This window comes from Taudactylus pleione, unplaced genomic scaffold (genome assembly GCF_031769625.1).
Source record: "Taudactylus pleione unplaced genomic scaffold, aTauple2 ptg001880l, whole genome shotgun sequence".
Lineage (NCBI taxonomy): Eukaryota > Metazoa > Chordata > Amphibia > Anura > Myobatrachidae > Taudactylus > Taudactylus pleione.
The window spans coordinates 1,460,533-1,474,901 of record NW_028286277.1 but is presented as its reverse complement, the minus strand read 5'-3'; the positions used below and the strand labels follow the sequence as shown (position 1 = coordinate 1,474,901).

The following is a 14,369-nucleotide window of genomic DNA, read 5'->3' as shown; positions in this document are numbered from 1 at the left end:
TCCTAATATAGCACCCCAGAGTGTCCATGCGAGCGGCACTCCGGGCGCATGTGCCTAAAGTAAAAGTGCGATAATCAGCTCCTCCTGCGCCATGCTCTGTTGTGCTCTGCAATAAGGAGGTGAGGGGGTGGGGCTAGGCACGGGAGGGTCATGGGGGGGACCAGTACTGGCGTTAGGGGGGAGCTGGGTCATAAAGAACATTGCAATTTAATTTTTTGCCTGTGGGTGTATATATAATATATATATACTGTGCGTGTATATATATATATATATATATATATATATATATACAGTCAGGTGCATAAATATTGGGACAGTGACAGAATTTTCATATTTTGGCCTCTATTCACCACCACAATGGCTTTGAAATGAAACAAACAAGATGTGCTTTAACTGCAGACTTTCAGATTTAATTTGAGGGTAATTACATCCAAATCAGGTGAACGGTGTAGGAATTACAACGGTTTGTATATGTGCCTCCCACTTTTTAAGGGGCCAAAAGTAATGGGACAAATTAAACAATCCTAAATCTAACTTTCACTTTTTAATACTTTGTTGCAAATCCTTTGCAGGCAATTACAGCCTGAAGTCTGGAACGCATAGACATCACCTGACGCTGGGTTTCATCCCTGGTGATGCTCTTCCAGGCCTCTACTGCAAATTTCTTCAGTTCCTGCTTGTTCTTGGGGCATTTTCCCTTCAGTTTTGTCTTCATCAAGTGAAATGCATGCTCAATCAGATTCAGGTCAGGGGATTGACTTGGCCATTGCATAACATTCCACTTTTTAGCCTTAAAAAACTCTTTGGTTGCTTTTGCAGTATGCTTCGGGTCATTGTCCATCTGCACCGTTCACCTGATTTGGATGTATTTACCCTCAAATGAAATCTGAAAGTCTGCAGGTAAAGCACATCTTGTTTGTTTCATTTCAAAGCCATTGTGGTGGTGAATAGAGGCCAAAATATGAAAATTCTGTCAATGTCCCAATATTTATGCACCTGACTGTATATATACACTGTATATACATACACAGGGCTATTTTTCTGGAAAAATAGGTTCAGGAACTGTGGGTGGAGCTACTGGGGGTAAAGCAATAGAAAAACGAATGTATATATACAGTATATATATTGTGTATGTGTATATGTATATATACAGTATATATATATTGTGTGTGTATATGTATATATACATACACAGGGCAATTTTTCTGGAAATATAGGTTCAGGAGCTGTGGGTGGAGCTACTGGGGGTAAGCTATAGAGAGACTAATGTATGTATATATATATATATATATATATATATATATATAAATATATTAGTCCAAAGTTCTCGGCACTATCACCAAAACAGAAGATAAGATACAGGTGCCTTCCTAATTTTCATATAGATTAGAGGTAGAGATGGCAGAGACCAGTCGCGGCGGGGCTGACGTCATCAGCGTGGGTCCCGTTGCTAAGTGACAAATATCAACAATGAAGATTCAACTGTTATTGGCAGTATGATAGTGTATATACAGTATAAGGGACTTTAAGATAATTATCTTATGGAAAATACATTTTGGCCCAGGACATTACTTCATTGTTAATGAGAGGTTCCTATTGAAAAAAATAAATAAAATATATATATATTATATAAACAATTACATATATAGTGGAAGAGTGGGTAGGGCTAAATTGGGGACCTATCGTCCCTGGGGCGAGGGTGTTGGCTCTTCCACAGGGATATATTACCACTAGGGAGGTGTGAGGGTTAATATTGCTGGTGATATTTTTTTACACTGGGTGGGCTATTTTTGATGGGGGGTGTGAAATTAAATTTCAATGGAGGGCTATGGACACAGGAGTTGGGGGGGTGCAAAATACTGTATCCCCTAGGTATATTTTTTTTAAATAAAATATTCAAATATATTTTTTAAATACTATTTAAACTTAATTACATTTAAAAAAAAACTTGACAATTACTGTGCGGTTTTGATGAAAAAATTTATCAGTTACTGTAAGTGGTTAAACAGCTCTGATTTGCATTTTTGGATTTTCGGGAAGAGCTTCGATAAACTTTATTAAAATATTACTTGTAGGATGACGACTAGAACTATAGGGAGGGCAGACTGCAAATTATTATTTAAAAAAAACACCTTATTTTGGTTACTGTGTCATTTTTATAATACAGTATATTGGTCTTGCCCTTCTTAATATAGATGCCTCCTCTCTACACTGTACTAGCTGCCACTGGGGTTCTCCAGCTGCAAATAATGTAGGCGGAAATACAGTACACATTAATTGATTTAAGCAGTAACCAATCAATGTTCATGCACCAGTGTACAAGAAGCACACTGCAGACTGACAGGTGGTGCACTGTTCTCAGGGCCTGATTCAGACCCGCTCGCAAGCGGGTCGATGGCCGGGCAGTGTGCGAGCCCCGGAGTGAGAGAGAAATCACTCCCTCTTGGGCTCGCAACAAAACGGGGCGGCTGTCGATGTTGATCGACAGCTCGCCCCGTTTTGTAGGCAGGGAGGAGGGGGGTGGCTGGCCAAATGGAGGAGTTCCTGAAGGAACGCCTGCCATTTGGGGGCAACCCTACTGACATCACACGTGATATCAGTAGTGAGCTTCCTGCTCTATTAGAGCAGGAAGCTCACTGGGGCTTGTGGTAAACGAGACCCTACCACAAGGCTCTCGTCGCAAGCCCGATGGTCGCGATGGTCTCGACCATCGCGACTATCACCTGGCCGCTCGCTAAGCTGTGAGTGGTCACCCACAGCTTAGCGAGCGGCCAGGAGGCCGGATAAAAAAAAAAGCACCCGCCCTGATTCAGAGCGAGCGCTCGCTTTTTGCGAGCGGCTCTGAATCATGGCCTCGGTGCATAAGGAGGGTAACGGTGTTAGAAATGGACGTGGGAGGGGGTTAATGCTGACAACACGAGTACAGGGGTTCACGATTTTCTGACCACAAGTTTTTCTAATTCCCATTTGCAGAACAGTGACAAATTAAAGAAAAAATGGAATAATTCATGGATTTGCGACTGGTATTACGATGCGGTGAATCCATCCGCTGGACTGGTCTGACACGCTCAATCTTCCCAGCTGTCCAATTAAATGAAATAAATAATTTCCTTCACAGACAAAGCTTATGTGATCCTGTTTCTCAACAGTTTAAAAGATTCTGGCCCTCATTCAGAGCCGTACGCTCTGAGCAGAGCGCACGCTCTGAATGAGGGCCGGCCTCCATGAAAATGGAGCGTCCTTCTGGACGCTTGTATAGCTGTGGGTCACCACCCACAGGCTATACGAGTGTGCATTTTGATGGCCGCGATGGTCGAGACCATCGCGACCATCGAAATTGCGAGCCGGAGCCTGCGGTTGAGGTTTTCAACCGCAAGCTCCGGAGTGATTTTGGCTCTATCAGAGCCAAAATCACTCCCACTGACATCACTAGTGATGTCAGTGGGCCGGCTTCTGACGGGAGGCGTTCCCGTGGGAACGCCCCCGTCAGGGAGGCATGCCCCCGGCACGCCTACCAAAGGGGGCGTGCTGTCAATCAACATCGACAGCACGCCCCCTTTGATCAGACACAACGAGCGAAGGACTTTCCTTCGCTTGTCGCGTCTGGCACATGCGCACGACGGAGCTCCCTCCGTCGTGCGCATGCTCAGTGCACGACAGTGCGGACAGCCGCTCGCGAGTGGGTCTGAATCAGGCCCTCTGTCCCCATTTAGTCATTAATTTTTTAGGATGTGTGGTTTGATCCTTCTGCAACACACATTTTTGGCTTTTACACTCTCCAAAAAGAATTGAGAACCAATTTGCTCTGTTTCGAATTTCATGCCGACATAAACAATTAACTCGGGGGACAAAAAAAAATGTGGTTTGTTACTTAACACTTCAGTGATACTAATCTAAGCTTGATACACGGAAGAGATGACATATGCGATACTTGCCGCCAGTTACCGCATGCATAGCCCGTTTACTAACGCTGTACGCATGTAGTTTTGTGATTAAAACCGCAATGGACAGATAAGAGCTGTACTTTATGGTGTGAGAACTTCTGGGTTTATGATCTGAGAGTCCTTCTGGAGCCATCGGCCAGTGCATCTGCAAGCCGTGGGTGACACTGGGAAGGATCAGATTCCTCATAGGGAATTATGTACATAGAAGTTCATAGGTTTCTATTTGGCAATGCCGTCTACTGTATAGGTACACGCTATGAAATGTTTTGGTTCTGGAGCTTGTTTGGGAAATGTGGTCAAACCTACAAAAAAAAACAGCAGCCGTTAGTACATCCCAATCTGTGTATCGCTGCAGATAAAAAATATTAAGTTCCACTGCAAAAAATAGGTGAATCCTAAATAAACCCCTAGGTCTGATGGATTCAGATGGCAAAGTATGTACAGCTGATTGGCAAGTCCTGGGGACATTACTAAACATAGCAAATCCTGTGACTGGCAGCTACAGGGGAGACCTGTCTCTGATTTCCCCTGATTCTCAGCTCTGATAGATAGCATCTACACTATGTAGACAAAAGTGATTAGACACTGACAGCAAATAGATTACTGAGATCTTATTGACGTCAGTACATTGTAGGTCACCACGTGCAGTGATTACTGCAGACACCCTTCTTGGCAAACTGTCCACGAGTTCCTGGACAACAGCTGGGGGTATGTTCTGCCATTCCGCCTTATGTACAGTGACCAACTGTGACACTGAGGAAGGTGGAGTCAGCCTAGAACGCTCCCATCGCTCCAGTTCATCCCAGAGGTTCTCAATGGGGTTAAGATCTGGACTCTGAGCTGGCCAGTACATCCGGGTTACTGAATCTTCTGTATACCAGTCCAGCGTCGCCCTGGAAACATGACAGGTGACATTGTCATCCTGATAAATACTTTTGTTGTTTCGGTAAAACTGCCATAATGTAGAGAGCACAGAGTTATTGAGAACATCTCTATAGTTCTCAGAGTTAGGGGCAGATATACTAAGCTCGAGATAGTGATAAACTGGAAAGTGATAAATGATCAACCAATCAGCTCCTAACTGTCATTTTCAAACACAGCCTGTAAGATGACAATTAGGAGCTGATTGGTTGGTAGTTTATCACTTTCCAATTTATCACTTTCCAGAGCTGCGTACATCTCCCCTTTAATGTGACCATGCATTACAACTAGTGGACCCAGGCCAAACTATCTGAAATGCGGGGGTGTCCAATCACTTCTGTCTACATAGTGTAGTTTGCTTCTAACAGTGGCTGCCAGCTGGGTTACACTGAATGTATCAATACCGACATCAGTCTTCCTGATTAAGGGTGGGGTGGTGGTAAACAATGAAAGAGGTACCTCATTGCTCGAGATATACTCACTGCATTATTATTTTATGATATAGCTATCTAGGTTTGTATAAACCGGGTGAAATTTACTAAAGAAGGATAGTGAAAAATTGCAAGGTGCAAGGTAATATGCTGACATTAAAGGTGCGTACACACGGTACGATTAAAATGGATGATAAGAACGATAACGATATCGATCATATCGTTATCATTCATATTGTGCATGTTTTGCCCACCATCGACCTGCAATGCATGGGCACATATGGTCGATATCGACCATCACCCGTGCATGCAGGCCAATCTGGTTGATATCGACCAGGTTACTATAGGGACCAGCAATCGTTGATCGCGGGTTGTTATAGTCGTTGGTGTATTGGTGGTGTGCTGGATGATCGATAACGATCGTCCAACACACCCAGCAGATCGAAAAACGATATAATTATCGTTGTCGATCGTCCCGTCTGTACGCACCATTAGTGAATGTTAATAAATAAACTGTAATTGTTGCAATTTCCATGTAAAATGCACTTGAATTAATTTTTTTCCCTCTGGTTTCGTTCCTAGAGAATGTAACAATAACATATTAGTTACATTGTTGAGCTTGAAATACTGTAGGCCATATCGAATGCCACAAGTACTTGTTACCAAACATCTTTAATAACTGGTCTCAGGATCAGTGGTTTATTTATCCTGTCTATTACATCTTCTATCTTCCAGCATAACTCAAAGGTTCGCAGGATGACCATAGGTTATACCTATTTTAATTATGGCAAATCACATAATTCCCTTCCAGAACATTGAGGGTAAAGAACAATATAAGTAACTAAAAATAGGAAATCGTGTAAGCAGGTAACGATACTCCGCACAACATTACATGATTTGCTGGTCTCTCTCATTGTTTGCAGAGTAAAAAAAATAGAGCAATCCAACAATGGCTGTCACTTAGCAATGTGACCCATCGCCTGTACAATGAATGGCGCTCTTGTTGCTGCATCTGTGCTTAGGCAAACAGGCAGAAGATACACACGGCACCTTCCGAACATGCATACTGGAATGAGGAGTGCAAGCATATCACCACGGCAACGCTAATTACACTGATCATCCTGCTTAGCATAAAATAGAATGCTGCAGAACTATTCTACTCACTTGCAAGACAATATAAAAATAAAGAGGTAAGAGGGATCAGAACTTGATGTGTCCTACTAATGGAAGTGTGAATTGCTGGTTTTCAGCACATTAAAAGCCGGACAGTTATTATTATCTATGGATTCTGAATCTCTAGGGAGTACAATGGGCCCTAAAGAGCACAAATTTATTAAAGTAGTACCCATCAATCCAATTTTTTCAGTCAAAGGGGGAGATGTACTAAGCTCTGGAAAGTGATAAATCTTAAAGTGATAAACTACCAGCCACTCAGCTCCTAACTGTCACATTACAGGCTGTATTTGAAAAATGACAGTTAGGAGCTGATTGGTTGGTAGTTTATCACTTTCCAGGGCTTAGAACATCTGCCCCTATGCATATTAGGCCCTGTCTGCCTTCTTCATAGCCTCCACAAGGCTTACCCCTGATAGCTGTAGCTCCTGTGCGTCCCCTCCGATGCCACCTCAGCAGGATGCAGCTTCATGGACTGTGAGTGCTATGAAAGTTTTATTACACGCACTCAACTCAGATTTAACATCTGACATTAGATCTTCCTTAACATAAATCAATGCTGAATGTTTCTGAGCTAGGGGAGATAACAGATCACAAGTTCCCTGAGCTGGTTAAATCCAAAAATGGGCTCATTTAAGTGCATAAAAAAAAAACACTAGATCTGAGTTACAGATCATTAGAGGCCATATGGTGGCTACCGAGGACAGCTTACACGCAATGATATACAGTAAGGCTGGGAGGGGTCCCCCAAGTCCGTCCAGCAGACTAACCTACTTGACCCTCGGCCTATGTTGTATCATGTTACAATAAGAGTGTGATCAGGATCTGCACAGCCAGGCTAACCAAGCCAAACCACTTTCCAGAGCCATCACACAGGGGCATCACAATTAGAGTCCACTAGTTCCATATCAATGGTCAAACTCCTAAAGAGCTCTGATGGGCCCTAGTGTGACATTTAAGACTTTCCAGACTTGTCACTTCCTACTCTGGACAGATGAAAGACCTTCCAGCCACTAATGCTAGTTTAATGAAAAGCAAGCTACGCCTACCAATAGGGATTTCCTTCTAAACTAATGCTCTCTTATAACAGCAAACCTCGCCATGCAAGGCAACATTTGTGCATCTCAAATGGAGGGCCGGACCTTTCCTGCTATTGTCGCAATTTATAATTGAGTATACTGTACAGCTATGCTGGATCCAAATCTATGTCACAAAAGGGGGGGGATACAATCGGCGCTCAACCAATGAAGGTGTGAAAGAGTACTGTGGGATTCAATAAAAAAAGATCAGGATGATGTGCACATGTAAGTATCAATCATAGTAAATGGTAGATTAGATTAAAAAAAAAAAAAACTTTACTATAGGATATACAGTATAATAACATATAACAATAAGTATCGCATGAAGTGTTGCCTACTAAATCCGTAGGACAAACTCAAGTGATGATATATAGTGTTGCTGGTAGCAACCACAAATGTTCTGTGCTCAGATCGTTTGTCAGCACAATGCTAATGGTAATAAGACCCTATCGATCGATGATGAAGGTGTATTGTGTCCAGTTGGATAGCGGCGTCCCGCTGATGATGTGATGCTATTATTAATAAATGGACTAAGCACCAAGTCTAATTGGATGTTGGTAATGCCTGTTGTAGGTGTGCTTGGTCTTCTGCCCGGGTAGGAGAAAAACCACACAGTAGGTCAGTGCAGGGACTCCGGACTGGGAACAGTCGGCTAGTTCCCGAGCGGGTGATAGGTCTAATCCAAAGAACTATCCCGCACTCAGGATGTTTAAGTCTGGCGGTACCCTGTCACTGGAGGGGAAAGGCGTGCCCGATCACTGTCCGCGTCCCCCTCCATACGGAGACTCACCTGTCCTGATGCTGCGTGTGGCTGGATCCCTCCTCCCGTGCTCCGTCTCCTCTTCCTGATTCGTGTGCGGCGTCCTCAGCTCCCTGCTGCTTCCGGGTTGTGTGCTTGTTGCGTCATGTGTGACTCGCCGGTCACGTGATATGCTCGATCTCGATCTCAGGTCTCAGTGTAGAATCTTGTACTGGATATGTCTGAACATGGAATTAGTGGATATACTGTCCTCCAATGCGTTTCGACCACTTTGTGGTCTTCCTCTGGGAGTAAAAGTCAAATCTACCAGCTGAAGATTTGTGGTAATCTTGTGTGTGGTCAGCAAGCAGGGTCAGATCACAAAAAGGTCTCACCAATGCCAAAAGTGCAAGAACAGAGTATTCAGGTCCACTAGCCCTGGTGAAATCTTTATAGACAATGTGCAGTCAAAGAGTCAGAAAGAGAGCGGCTCAGCAAACAAGTTGGGTCAGTACACAGGGAATACTGAACTCAGCAAAGCTTACTATTTTGCCACTGTATAGTGCCAGAATGTGGATTAAGTAGGCTGGGCAGATTTGGATCTAGGATGACATTATCGGTCACGTGGCCACAAGTATAGAGCTCTGCAGAACCCGTGCGCCTGCATCAATAGGTGGTAGCCATGCGTCGGCCATCAAGCACACCTAGAGGGAGCAAAGAGAGTAAACCCCAGGAATGGCAAGGCATCAGTAGCCACATGAAATAGCAACATTTGACCCAGTACGTATCTGCCAAGTTTGGTGCTGCCGGACAGCAACTCTATCTCCAGACAAGCACAAGCAACTGAGATACCATGCTTAGAGTCATCTCCAGCCTGTGCTGCGTACCTGAGTACGATCATCCTCGGTGGGATTTTTGTAAATCCCTCAAAGGATAAAGAGGACTGCGATAAGGGCTTGGTTCAGAGATGTACGCAATGTCGATGTTTATTCGATTATCAGTGATCTGCTCATGCATTTGGGTCACACTGCGCATTCGACAAATTTCATTACCAGCGCTCTTGAATCTCCGGAGGATTTATTTGCAAAGTGGTTGATAGGCAAGGAACCATCTGTGGGAGATGGCAACTCAAACGCAGGCGTGTCGCGACCGCTTTCTGGGCGTCACTTCTGCCAATGACTGCATTCCCATGGGCATTCCCAAGTGCAGTCAAAATGGTCATGTGGTCATCTGGGCATGTGTATGTATATATATATATATATATATATATATATATATATATATATATATATATACACACAGTCAGGTGCATAAATATTGGGACATTGACAGAATTTTCAGATTTTGGCCTCTATTCACAACCACAATGGCTTTGAAATGAAACAAACAAGATGTACTTTAACTGCAGACTTTCAGATTTAATTTGAGGATAATTACATCCAAATCAGGTGAATGGTGTAGGAATTACAACGGTTTCTATATGTGCCTCCCACTTTTTAAGGGGCCAAAAGTAATGGGACAAACTAAACAATCCTAAATCTAACTTTCACTTTACAAGTCGTCCTTGAGTGCCGCCGGGTTGACTGAATATACAAATTTGTCCCTCACATGAGTGAGAGGTAAAGCGGAAGGCACCGGACGCAGCTGCATCGTTTTGGTAAACACGGAGTGCCAGTCGACAATTTTCTTCAGCGTGCATAACTATTCACCCCCCTAAAGTCAGTACTTTGTCGAGCCACCTTTTGCGGCAATTACAGCTGCAAGTTGCTTTGGATAAGTCTCTATGAGCTTGCCACATCTTGCCCCTGGGATTTTTGCCCATTCCTCAAGGAAAAACAGCTCCAACTCCTTTGTGTTGGATGGTTTCCGCTTGTGAACAGCGATCTTCAAGTCTGACCACAGATTCTCAATTGGATTGAGATCTGGGCTTTGACTAGGCCATTCCAACACATTTAAATGTTTCCCCTTAAACCACTCGAGTGTTACTTTAGCAGTATGCTTCGGGTCATTGTCCTGCTGGAAGGTAAGCCTCCGTCCCAGTCTCAAATCACTGGCAGACTAAACCGGTTTTGCGCTAGAATATCCCTGTATTTAGCACCATCCATCTTTCCCTCAACTCAAATCAGTTTCCCAGTCCCTGCTGCTGAAAAACATCCCCACAGCATGATGCTGCCACCACTATGTTTCACTGTGGGGATGGTGTTCTTGGGGTGACGGGATGTGTTGGGTTTGCACCAGACATAGCGTTTTCCTTGGTGGCCGAAAAGTTAAATTTTAGTCTCATCTGACCAGAGCACCTTCCTCCATACTTTTGGGGAGTCGCCCACATGTCTTTTGGCAAACTCAAATCGTGTCTTCTTATTTTTATCACTAAGTAAAGGCTTTTTTCTGGCCACTCTTCCATAAAGCCCAGCTCTATGGAGTGTACGGCTTATTGTGGTCACATGCAGATACACAAGTCTCTGCTGTGGAACTCTGCAGCTCCTTCAGGGTTACCTTTGGACTCTGTGCTGCCTCTCTGATTAATGCCCTTCTTGCCCAGTCTGTGAGTTTTGGTGGGCGGCCCTCTCTTGGCAGGTTGTTGTGGTACCATGTTCTTTCAATTTGATGATGATGGATTTGATGGTGCTCTGGGGGATCATCAAAGATTTGGATATTTTTTTTATAACCCAACCCAGAATTGTACTTCTCAACAACTTTGTCCCTGACCAGTGTGGAGAGCTCCTTGGTCTTCATGGTGTGATGCCTCTTGCTTAGTGGTGTTGCAGCCTCTGGGGCCTTTCAGAAAAGGTGTGTTTATACTGACAGAACATGTGACACTTAGTTTTCACACAGGTGAACTTCATTTCACTAATTACAATGTTCAGGGCTAATTGGGTACTGCTCTAAATGTTAATGCTGATTTACATTTTCACCTCAAACCCGCAGAGAAGAATCAGCTAACAAAAGCCCTAAGGGTTGGATCGTAATAACAGCAAGGGGTAGATTTACTAATCCACAGTTTATCAAAGCCACCATTGATTGTCGATTTTGACCATTGGTTTTAAAACGGCAACTGTAAGACATGCTAAATCAGGCTCGTTTAACATTTATTATAGTTGCTGTTTTAAATCCATTGACCAAAACTGCCGATGACTGTCAGTTTTGACATAACACAACATAATAAATCTACCCGTTTAACATTTTTACAAACAAAGTGCAAAATCAGTTCCATCCAGAGACCCAATTCCCCACTGTATGGCTATATATTTACTCCATGTGTTTCCCGATTCTCTACCGATCGCAACTGCGAATGCAATAGCGATTATGCAGGCAGTTCAACTGTGATAGTATGCTAATCTATTGCGATCGCTATGCCGCCGCTGCACAACACAAGGACGCCCACGTCACCTTACACACATCCGTACTGTTTAGCAAGACTGCGAAACCATCGGTACAATCGAGTACCATCGCAGCCTCACGCACACTTGCACAAGCTCTGACCTTACTCGTGAAATTGGCTGCGTAGGGAATCACAGTGGCTAATTTATGCATGACCCTGCAGTGGCGTTCAAATGCAGTGGCATGCCTGCGTTTCGCATGCACAGAACGCAACACTCGGCTGATTGCATGCGTATTAGCGACTGCGATCCAAGGCTGAATCAGGCCCTAAATCTTTAACTGTAGGATTCTCCGCCATAGATTACTGTATTATTTTATACTGGCAATTGCCCCAAAATTCAAAGCTCTATAAAAAAAATCTCTTTATTTTTTGTTAGAATCCGGAGATGCTGTTATTAGACACGAGAGACTGGAGATCCTGACGTGTCTGTATGGCGTGCATTCGTATACAAAGACAATATAGCTCTGAGGCATATTGACTCTGGTCCTAAAGTAATGTCTTCAAATTGGCAGTGGTCTTAAAAGACTCCCTTTAGAGCAATACTGTACAGTAGATCGTACACATTGCATGCATAAAATAAATAACACTTGCCATTATTGTATATTGTCTGCGGTGTTCTGTACACACAGTGATCCCTATTGAGGAGGATGTTTTAAGACTTTTTTGATAACATTTTATTACTCCAGAAGTTCAGCTTTACAGAGCTTTTCAAAAGATGTTTACAGATTATATATATAATATATCACTATAATAAGTAAAGTAAAATGTAAAACCTAATATATTTTGAGACAGACAGGGGTATTCAATTTGGAGCAAAAATTTCGGAATCATTTTCGCCAATTTCAATTATCCCCTTTTGCAGGTTCGAAAAGTCTTTGAAAAAAAATGGGGATAACTTTTCACCACTGGCTTAAAAAAATAGCCTGCATCCCTGGGAATGTAATTTAAAAATAAACTATGTCAAAAAAAGTAAAAAAAAAAAAAATTAGGGATACCCCAAAAAAATTATTAAAAAATTGGGGTGAAAAAAAAAATGGAAAAAAGTGTTTAAAAATAGGGAAATAGGAAATAGGTTCAGGGCTATACTGCAAGTATGCAGCAGGTGTTTTGTAGAATAGGTTATTAGAGGCAGGTGCATTTTTGCAGAATTTTTTAAAAATTTCTTTAGGGACATAAAAATATGCTAGCACCCATTTTCATGTACCCAAAATTTGATGGGACCACTTAAAAAAACGAAAAAAATAACCTAAGTGCTCTTCTGCATCACTTCTTCAATGTCGTAAAAAAAAACACCTGCCGTGGCTATTTAAATCCCCGATTTTCATTTGCAGGCTAAAATGGGGGTACCCATAGTGATCCCCCATGTTTTGACAGCTTTAGGGGGGGTCCTACAATTGATTCCAGGTAAATCACATTTTTATTCGCCGATCCTATTTTGCCGGCTCCCTTTTTCGTAGCTTTTTAATTGAATACGGGGATAAAGCGGGCGCGCGCCCGATACTTTATCCCAGGAAAATCAGCGATGTGGAGCGAAAAGTCCAGCACTGACTTTTCGCTCCAAATTGAATACCCCTGATAGTAGACAAGAGTAATATACGTACATTATCATCCTAACTCACTTCATGCTCTTTCCTCCCTATGTTCCCCTCCCCTTCTGTGTCACGCCTGTCTGTCTGCCCCTCCCGATCTGTGTCACACCTGTCTGTCTGCCCCTCCCCTTCTGTGTCACGCCTGTCTGTCTGCCCCTCCCCTTCTGTGTCACGCCTGTCTGTCTGCCCCTCCCCTTCTGTGTCACGCCTGCCTGTCTGCCCCTCCCCTTCTGTGTCACGCCTGTCTGTCTGCCCCTCCCCTTAGAATGTAAGCTCTCACGAGCAGAGACCTCTTCCCTCATGTGCTTCTCTTTACACTTTCTTCTACTCCTTACTCCCTATTAGGGCACCTAACACATGACTGCCAACTCCTGGCTGCTTATTGTGAGTGCTTTAATCGCTATGGCAGCAATGTATATAAATCGTGTCCTTGTCCTGCACTGTAATGTACTGTAAGTTACTTGTTTCTTGTTCACTTAATAGTTCTATGTACTATGTGAGGCGCTGTGGAACACTTGTGGCACCATATGAATAAAGGATAATAATAATACTTATAGTCTCTCAACTACACTGATATACTGAGAATAGAATTCTGGAGTTTCCTCTAATTAGCCCATGCTTCTTTGCATATCTGTATGAAGGTGGTAGCGAGGTGAGCCTGGATCTCCTGTCCATCAGATGCTCGTATCTGTAGAACGTGGTCTGTGTTCAACCCCATGATGTTGGTCCACTGGTGGATGTATTACCGCGGTTCAGGTTATGCAGTCATTGATGGCTCCTCCCTTCTGGCTATTTTATTTCTCTATGTAGCTACTAACTTAATTTCATACAAGAGGGTGATCACATATTGGCATCTGTCTAGTGCTTCAACCACCATGATTATATTATTATCAGTGGGATCAAGTTGGAGACTATCACTTCCAGTTCTCCCCCCTTGACTCAGTAACATGTTTCCTGACCTTACGCTGGTCCAGTACTGGGCCAGACAGGGCTGCTGAGATATTTTGTGTGCTCCCCAGTACTGGGGGAGCAAAACCACTGGAGTCGGTGCGGACTTTCCACGTCATGTACTACGCAGCCATTGTGCAGTGCGCACAAAGGGAGAGTGGGC

At 43.4% G+C, this 14,369-nt stretch overlaps 1 long non-coding RNA gene across 1 annotated transcript in view; it reads right to left on the bottom strand.

Annotated features, from left to right (window-relative positions):
- Nucleotides 1–14,369, bottom strand: part of LOC148436236 (uncharacterized) — a 590,534-nt gene that overhangs the window by 58,199 nt on the left and 517,966 nt on the right. The gene's annotated exons all lie outside the window — the stretch shown is intronic.